This window comes from Myotis myotis, unplaced genomic scaffold (assembly GCF_014108235.1).
Source record: "Myotis myotis isolate mMyoMyo1 unplaced genomic scaffold, mMyoMyo1.p scaffold_m19_p_5, whole genome shotgun sequence".
Lineage (NCBI taxonomy): Eukaryota > Metazoa > Chordata > Mammalia > Chiroptera > Vespertilionidae > Myotis > Myotis myotis.
Genome location: NW_023416357.1, coordinates 47,827,322 through 47,837,155, shown reverse-complemented (window position 1 = coordinate 47,837,155; position 9,834 = coordinate 47,827,322).

Below are 9,834 nucleotides of genomic sequence, written 5' to 3'. Positions count from 1 at the left end.
GAGTGGCTGCTTAGGCCTGCCTTCACTCAGGTCTGAAGCTGTAGGGAGGAGAGGCGTGCCTGCCCCCAGTGGAGGGGGCCCAGCAGCAGCAGGCCACAGGCCTCGGGTGCCTCGAGGGCGCTGACGGGTTTCGCAGGTGTGCTATTGTGGGTGTCCCTGGTGGGGTTGGCAGGGGAAGAGATTGGGAGTCAGAGATACAGGCTGCAGCTACCCCCAAGGCTGGGTCTTCTCCTGTCTTGTCAGCGTCCACGTCCCCCCGGGGGTATGGGGACTGAGGTAGGGTGTCCGTGCAGGGGGATTGGAAGAGCTCCCTGTGGCCATTTCCTCTTCCTTCTTTGCAGTCCGGGCTCTTGTCAAGCACTCTCCTCAGACCCCTGTGAACTTGGCTCCGGCCGCTCTGCCTCTCCATGGCTCCCTGCAGCCCCTGCCCCACTCGGCTCTCCTGGCTGCCCTCCTGTGAGGCCACCAGGGAGTATGCGCTAAGCCTTAGCTAAGCCCCCGGCCCTGCATGCACGGGCCGGCGGGCCACCTTCTTTGCTCTTCACTCGCCACGCCAGCCTTCACTCGCTGCTCCTGCCCGGGGCCAGCCAGCTTCATTCCATAGCTTGGCGGCTACATGTGCAAATTAACCGCCATCTTTCCTGGCAGTTAATTTGCATATCGCCCTGATTGGCCATTGGGAAGCATAGCTGAGGTACGGTTAATTACCCTTTTTGTCTTTTATTAGATAGGATATGAGGAAATGTACAAAGTTGCTAGAAAACAACCCAAATTTTCATATCTCTTTAAGTCAGCTTCTTCAAAAACAGACTCTGAAACAATGAATTAATGCAAATGATTTATTAAGAAAATGCTTCCTGCTGTAACCGGTTTAACTCAGTGGATAGAGCGTCGGCATGCAGGCTGAAAGGTCCCAGGTTTGATTCCAGTGAAGGGCATGTACCTTGGTTGTGGACACATCCCCAGTAGGGGGTGTGCAGGAGGCAGCTGATCAATGTTTCTCTCTCATCGATGTTTCTAACTCTCTCTCTCTCCCTTCCTCTCTGTAAAAAATAAATAAAATATATTTTTTAAAAAGTGGGTGTTTTTCCCTCTGTTGTGGCAAATGGAAGCTTATTAAAAAAAATGCTTCCTAGGAGAAATCCTTAAGGGGTGGAGGAAATAAGAAATGGAAGTGGAAGAATTTAAAAAAAGTGTGCTGTTTCACAAAAAAATTCCAGCTTCAGTCTGATGTCACTGGGGAACTTTGAAGTGAAATTTATCCCTCAGAGTTTGTCTTGATTTGAGGCAAGGTCCTTAGGCTTTCAATCTTCTATAACAATTCACTATGCAGTAAGACCACCCTCATGGGGGACAATGTAATCTCACTCCCAGGAACCTCAAGCTCTCTGTGCAGAAGGGCAAAATGATCCAGTTGTAAAGAGCATCTACGGTATAAGTTGTTAAAATCAAGGCAAAGGAAAGCTGCAAATGGGCTTACAGAAAGATAGATTCCCGAAGGCTCTGGCCACATCATAGAATTTGCTATAGTCTTTATTAAAATATCATTGGATTTGATTTGCCTTTGTATAACTTCTTATCTTGATTGCCTTCTTATTTCTTCAGGATGATTTGTTTTGCTCCCTTTACATTTATTTAAACTGTTCTTCTGAAGTTAAAAATCTTTTAGAATATGTTCATCAAATTTCCCCTTTTTCTAGCAATGAGAAAAATTGGTCTCAGAAAGGCCAAATAAATAAGGATCATCAATGATATATTATCATTGGGAATTATTACTATTCCCAAAGAGAGTGTATATTTTTAAGAATGTAATTTTCAAATATATATACATATATATATGTATATGTATACATATATATGTGTGTGTGTGTGTGTGTGTGTATATATATATATATATATATATATATATATATATATATGATTTAAAGTAAGCTGGGCCTACTGGAAGCAATTCTGATATGTAGGTCTACTTTTCAAAGTGTCCAAACTATAAGGAGTAAGTTCCACATCATTCTCAGATCTATAGTTGTGCTTAATGGGTAATGATTAAAGATGTTTTGCTATAATGTAATAAAATTTCCAGTATGTATAGCTATGAATATTTATTTTCTCTTTCATCTAAAGTCTTATAACCTTTTATGAGAATCTTCTTAATGGGGCATTAAAACTATTTTAAACTTGTCTGAGCCTTCAGATAGGCTAAAATCTCCTTAAAGTAATAAAAAAAAATGTATGTATTAAGATCACCATTTGCAACAACATGGATGGACATGGAGAGCATTATACTAAGTGAAATAAGCGAGTCGTAGAAAGATAAATATCACATGATCTCACTCATTTGTGGAATGTAATGAACAACATAAACTGATAAACAAAAATCCAGAGAGAGAGAAGCATCGAACAGACTATCAAACCTCAGAGGGAAGGCGGGGGGGGGGGGCGGTAAAAGATCAACCAAAGGACTTGTATGGATGCATATAAGCATAACCAATGGACACGGACACTGGGGTGTTGGGGGCATGTCTCGGGGGTGGGAGTGACTGGGGAGGGGTCTATAGGGGAAAAAGGAGACGTGTAAAAAGATTGTACTTTTTGAAAGAGGGCATACAGAAGGCCCAGAGACATATGAAAATATGCTCAAAGTCACTAATCATCCAAGAGATGCAAATCAAAACAACAATGAGATACCATCTCACACGTGTCAGAATGGCCATCATCAACAAATCAACAAACGACAAGTGCCGGAGAGGATGTGGAGAAAAAGGAATCCTCCTGTACTGCTGGTGGGAATGCAGACTGGTGTAGCCACTGTAGAGAACACTATGGAATTTCCTGTAAAAGTTAAGAATGGAACTCTCATTTGACCCAGTGATCCCACTTTTAGGACTATATCCCAGGAAAACAGAAACATCAATCAGAAAGGATATATGCACCCCTATGTTCATAGCAGCACAATTTACAATAACTAAGATCTGGAAACAGCCTAAGTGCCCATCAGCAGATGAGTGGATTAGAAAACTGTGGTACATCTACACAATGGAATACTATGTTGCTATTAAAAAGAAGGAACTTTTATCATTTGCAACAGCATAGATGGAACTGGAGAGCATTATGCTAACCGAAATAAGCCAGTCAGAGAAATATAAGTATCACATGATCTCACTCATATGTGGGATATAATGATCAACATAATTTGATGAACAAGAATAGATCAAGAATAGATCGATCTAGAGACAAATGGTAGGGGAGGGGTGTTAGAGAGAAACCAAAGGACTTATATGCATACATATTGGCATAACCAATTGGACACAGACACTGGGATGGTGTGGGTTTGCCCGGGCTGGGAAGGGATGGGGGAGAAGGTCAATTGGGGAAAAAAAGAGACATATGTAAAACTTTAGACAATAAAAAAAAAGAAAAAAAAAGATTGTTCAGTATTTTAGGTTCTATGCTTAGCACTCTATTAACATAATTTTAATAGTGTGCAGGCCAAGATCTATTAAATGGAAGAAATGAAATTTACGCCCAAGTCAAATGACTCCAGGTCCTTTTCATTAGAGTACCATGTGTACACCTTTTTTGTCTGCTACCTACCACACTTCAGGGAAGTACTGGGTCACTTCTCAGTAAATTACATTTGAAAAAATAAATTTAATTAATAACAAGTGATAGTATTTAAAGACAGAAACACTGAAAAAAAATGTGTTTCTGGTCTTTCAATTATGGTGCCTAAATATTGCACTGAAAATTGTTTTGAAATTTTCACTGTTCTGCTGTATTTTAAATAGCATGTATTAGTGACCTATTGTCCTGAAGTCACGCTGAGAAATTTTAAAAATAATTATATTAATGATGACCTTTGCACATTTTAACTTATCATCCTGTGAATATATACTCTGTATATTCATATATCTATTTAGTGGATTTTAAACATGTTTATTTCTTTAAATATGTGTGTATATGTGTATGTGTTTATGTGTCTGTATATGTGTGTATCCACCTTTTAGACTAGGTAATGTTAGGTCAAATTACTTTAATTGTGTGTACTTGACTCTTTATAAACATTCTAAATTTAAATGTGGCCATAATTCATTACGTCTATTAAAATTTGTCAATATTTTTATTTTATAGTCAATATTTGGTATTGAGAGACTGCACAAAGTTTCATTTGATGAGCCATACGAAGAGAAAAGACAGGCATTTCACACTGAAATCTATTTGGGCTCCTTCTGACTCTTAGGCAAGGACTTGAGGTCAGGCAGTTTGCTCTGGAGGTAATCACAGGAAGCACTAGTGAAAGGGTAGAGCTAGTGTAACAGAGAAGGAAGAAAAGTCCTGTGTCTTCAGTCAATGACTTACGACCCAATTGGTCTGGATATAAAGCAGAGCTTGAGGAGAACACACAGCATCTCAGTGGCCATCATCCTGGAACCACACACCCAGTGAGTTCTTTGCAGGGTCTCTAAGCAGTTGAAGTTTACTCTCCTTTAACATCTGATAGAGGCCACGTCTGCTGCCCCGGAGTGTTTAGGTCTTCTGGGGTCTAATGTTCCTAAGTATTTCCATCCAAGCAACCCTTATGCAGGGTTGGGGGTTTGCACATTTTCCTATCAGGCCTCTGACTTTAGCAAAAGAGACCTGCCAGTTCTGTTTTAGATTTAAAGTCTGATAAGAGATTTCTGACCACACTTCAATAAATTAGTTTTTCACAGGCTGCTACTCAAATGTATGTAACAAATATAATAAATGTTCAGAAATATTCTTAACAGTGTAATTTGTATTCCAAAGATAGTACAAAGACCTAGACCAAGGTCATCTTACCTAATGTTCTTCTAATCGATGTTATTTAATGTTAACTCTAAGATATTTGTAGCTTAATTGTCAATGAGGAATTTAATCTTAATTGTTTGACCATTTAATATTAGTGGCCTGTTGACTGTCACTCCTTTCCCAATTTGCTTTCTTAAATTGATCTAGATTATGTCTTTGTTGCTTACATCTTTACTTGGTTGATTATTTTGCTTTGTCTTTCACTATTTTATATTTAGGTCCCTTAGACAAGAAACACATTAATTTTTTATGTTTTATGTTATATTTCTAAGTATTTTTAGGAAGACATTTAAAAGAAAAAAGATAATTGTACTGGTTATGTAATGTAGATCTATTTTACAACAGGGGTGAACCTTGCATTAATCTTGTTTGTAGCTCTTCTGCTGTATTTCAGCAGAAAGTCTGGATCCAGCTTCACAGTGGAGCTGTGCTTTATTTCTTGAAAACATTAAGTTAGGATATATTGAACTTCTTGCTTTTGTGATTTTTTTATGATTATCTATTTAGGAAATGTAACTGGATTATCTTGCACAGTGCTTTTCTTTTTTAAAGGAGCTGTAATTTCTTTAATTATTTCATAAGCCTCTCTCTTTGAACATATCATTAACAGTTTAAATTATTCTTCATATACTATTTTTTTTCAATGTTTGTAAATAGTTTTTGAAAAAATTCCATGCAACATTTTATTATGGCATTGCCAAATAGAGATCAGAGGCCTTCAGCATGGAGTTGAGAAAATAAGATGATAGGACAAAGTACATAAAACCTGAGGGTCAGAACTTAAATGTATTGGTTCCCAGAGCACTGAAGGATTTAAGCCGTGTAGATAAGATTTATGTGGTTTCTGGAGGTAGTTATTTACTCCTTGACTAAGCACACCTTTCAGAAGAGCCATTTCCCATGAAAATAACAGAGGAGAAAAATACAATTCTGCAAAAGATAACTATTAATACTTAATAGTTATCTTCATCCTAAGACTGTTTTGTTCCAATAGATTCACACATAGAGCAAAATGCTTAACAATGACTCACTATTTTAAAAAGAATTAAGTAAAATCACAAGTAATATTAATAGCACTTAAATAGTCAACCAGACCATAATTGGAACAAATATGACAAGGTTTTTATGTTCAGACATTACTGTCCATTGTCACTAGAAAGATTAAATGTTGATTCTTAAGAATATTTGCATAAAATATGTCAGCATGTCAAACAACATAAATTGAGTGTCTATAAATTGAATGGAACCCAAAATCTCATAATTAAGTGGTAGAGATATCTGTATTTAAGCCTTCTGATCAACAGACTACAGGGTAGAAATCAACATAGAACACAAGAGATGAGAGAGATACTTCTAGGTTCATATTGACCATCCCAACTACAAATATTTTGTGCTTAATGAGGTGAGAGAAACTAACAGGGATAAGGCAAGAAGAAAGATATTGCTGTTATTCCCTAGGACAGGGACTGGAAAACTGTGAGCCTTGAGCCAAAACTGGCCTGGCACTCATTTTTGTAATAAAGGGCTTTGTTCTTTTTGAACACTGTCTCATTAATGCTTATGTATTGTCTGTTGCCATTTTCATGCTGGAATCATATGTCCTGCAAAGCTTATAAGTTTACATGTTGCCCATCATTAGAAAAAATCTGTTAATCCATTCTTAGGTAATAATGCTTTTTAATACATTAATATAAAATATATAATCATTATTTACTTTTAAGAAAAATATGTATCATCATTGTTATTTTGAAAAACACGAGATTGCAACTGTTCTTTTTAAAAATATATATATTTTATTGATTTCAGAAAGAAAGAGAGAAGGAGATAGAAACATTAATGATGAGAATTATTGGTCAGCTGCCTTTTGCATGCCCCTTACTGGGGATTGAGCCCTCAACCCAGGCATGTGCCCTGACCAGGAATCAAACCATGACCTCCTTGCTCAACCACTGAGCCACGCTGGTTGGGCTGTTCTTTAATTCTCAGCTTTATAAAGTCAGAGAGTGTGATTTATATCTTGGAAAAAGGATTTTCTAAACCAGCCTTTCTCAAAGTGTCTTATATAAACACATCATTTAGGAATTCAACTTAATTGCTTACATAAATACACTTTTATTTTTCCTCATGTTTTAGTTAAGTCTTGAAATAATTGTTAGAAGTTTATGCCACAACTCTGAGATGTCTGGACTTAGTTTTGGTGATTTCCTTGGCCTTTTTCTTGCTTTTACTTCATGGCTTTTAGGCAGCCATTGCTGGTCCCAACGTCAGTCCTGCCTCTGCGCAGGGAGAGCTTAGGTAAAACTGGATAGAATTGGTATCAGCCTATTTCAAACTAAGGATCAATAACTATGAATGTGCAACACAGCTTCTCTTATCTATAAGGGATTTGGAGATTGGTGAATTTAGTGTTTGTTGTTGTTGTTGTGTTAAAATATGCACAACATATAATTTACCATTTTGAGCATTTCTAAATATACAGTTCGGTAGCATTCATACTGTTGTGTAACCATCGCCATGTTCCATCTTTAGAACTTTTTTATCCTAATTGAAACTCTGTACTCATTAAAGAGGCAAAAGTGAGAGTGTTAATTGTTGGTGGGTTGAGAGGTGTTCTGAGACAGTGGGGAGATGGAGAGAGAGGCAGACAAACTTGGGGCATTCATAATGAGCTATAGCATATTAACAATTCTGAAAAATCCTTTGGCTAAGAATTTCAAAATGTTTTGACCAAAAATGTCTTTACGCTATTGCCATTTATTTATTTTGGAAGTTCTGTTCCATAGAAAATACTTGGGTTAACATTGTTTGTAATTTACCTATTAATTTACATATAACAAATTTGTTTATAATAATGTACTATTTATTATTGTTTTGTGGGGTCACAAAGGTTTATCTTTTATAAAAACTATTTTGTCCCCTATTGTTTTTTTATTTTTATACTTATCTTCTATTCCACTTAATCCAATATGATCTGTGTTGTCACACAAAGAAAAAATATCTTATTATTGTTTCCTTAACAATTAAAATTACTTTTCATCTACTAATATTTTTTTCAATGTTTATAAATGTCTTTGAAAAAGTTCTGGGCAACCTCTCATTATGGCAGTGCCAAACAGAGGTCAGAGGTCTTCAGCATGGAGGTGAAAAAATGAGGTGAGAAGGGAAAATCCCAGAGAAAGTACAAAGTACATAAAGACCTGAGGGTCATAACTTAAATAAAGGGGTGGGAAAAGGTAGACTTATAGTTGTGAGTATGCAAAACAGAGTTTATTCTTATATTATTATAATTGTAACCTGCATGTCTTATTCCATATGAACAACTGTAAATCTACTTTTGCCCAATCCTGGATATTGGTTCCCAATATATTTAAACAACAACTATCTCATTATAATTCATACAGTATTCATCATTCCCTACTCATGTAAATATCTTTTCTTATCATATGCCAAGTGTCACACAGTGTGTGTGTGACATGAAATCAAATCACCATGCCAGGTGTTGGCACCTGTTGGGTTAGGTTTCCTTCTGATGTTGGTATATCTCTGCATCTTCAGCTCAACTTTGATAAGTATCCGACTATGACATCAATGAATAAAAGCATCAACCTGAAAAGTTCATCCCTTCTGACCACCCACGGATGGTGATACACTATTATGATATGTTGGAACTCTCTGTGGCCTAGGACTCTAGGCCTGGTGTCTCCAGGCAACTGTCCCTGCACCGAGAATCCCATTGTAGGGGATGTTAGTTTCAAACATCTGAGTGCATAAACCTGGCAGCGATTATTGCTTTGAAGGTAAAGATTCCCAGTGACAAAAGGGATAGTAAGTGAAGTTTATTTTTAAATTATTGTTATACTGATGGTTTTACTCTCTAGTCCCTCTTCTACCCCCTTGCTTTTTAGGTCCAACATCTGTTCACAGGACAATACCTAAGAACAATCAGGTGCTGTTGAGTAGGTAAAACAGGGCTTGATGAATGAATTGCCTAAATGCTAAGCTCAGCATGGTAACGTGGCAGGAGGAGTTAAGGGACTTGTGTTCCAGTTATAGCCTCGTCTTCACTTTTCTTTCTTTCTTTTTAAAAATATATTTCTATTGATTCTGGGAATCGAACCTTAACCTCCTGGTTCATAGGTTGATGCTCAATCACTGAACCACACTAGCTAGGTTGTCTTAATTTTTCTTTCTATCCTTGGTCAAGTTACTTAACCTCTTTAGCTAAAATAGGTTTTCCTCATTTGCAAAAGAAGGTCATCAGTGTGTATTCTCTCAGGTAAAGATAAATTAAAATGATATATATTGCAATATTTTGAAAAACAAGATGCATTATATGGATGGCAGGAACTATTAGTTGTTCACACACAAAAGCATAATTTCTGAATGGGGAAGTGAAGCGATAAAAATTACATTTTTAGAAGATGAATTTGTTACTTGTGTAAGAAGAACTGAAGTAGGAATGTACCTGAAGTAAATTAGGGTGGCGCATTAAGTGGTGACTCAAAAAGGAGAATATTTCAAATAATGAGTCAATGAAACATGATAACTAACTGGATGTGAGTTGAAGGAGAACAGTCCAAGCTAATCTCAGAATTTCTCATTTTGTGAATCAGAAGAATGATCATATGACTCACAGATACAATGAATTTTAATGATAAAAACCAGAAGAGGAAAAAATAAAACAAAAATAGAGAGGCAAAGAGAAAGAAACTAATAAAATATATGTAGACACTTTTGCAACATTGTTTACATATATAATTAAAAAGAAATCTTCCAATGCACTAGATCAGTAATTTTCAACTTTTTTTATTGCATGGCACACATAAACTAATTACTAAAATTCTGAAGCACATCAAAAATGTATATTATATTTTTTGCCATTTTGACAAAATATAGGTATGCTTTTGATTCATTTACACCAGACAACCATTGTTGTGTTGGCTGTTGTCATTTTTTTTTTTATTTGACAATCTAAAGGAAAAGAGGTCAGTGCCCCTAACTAAA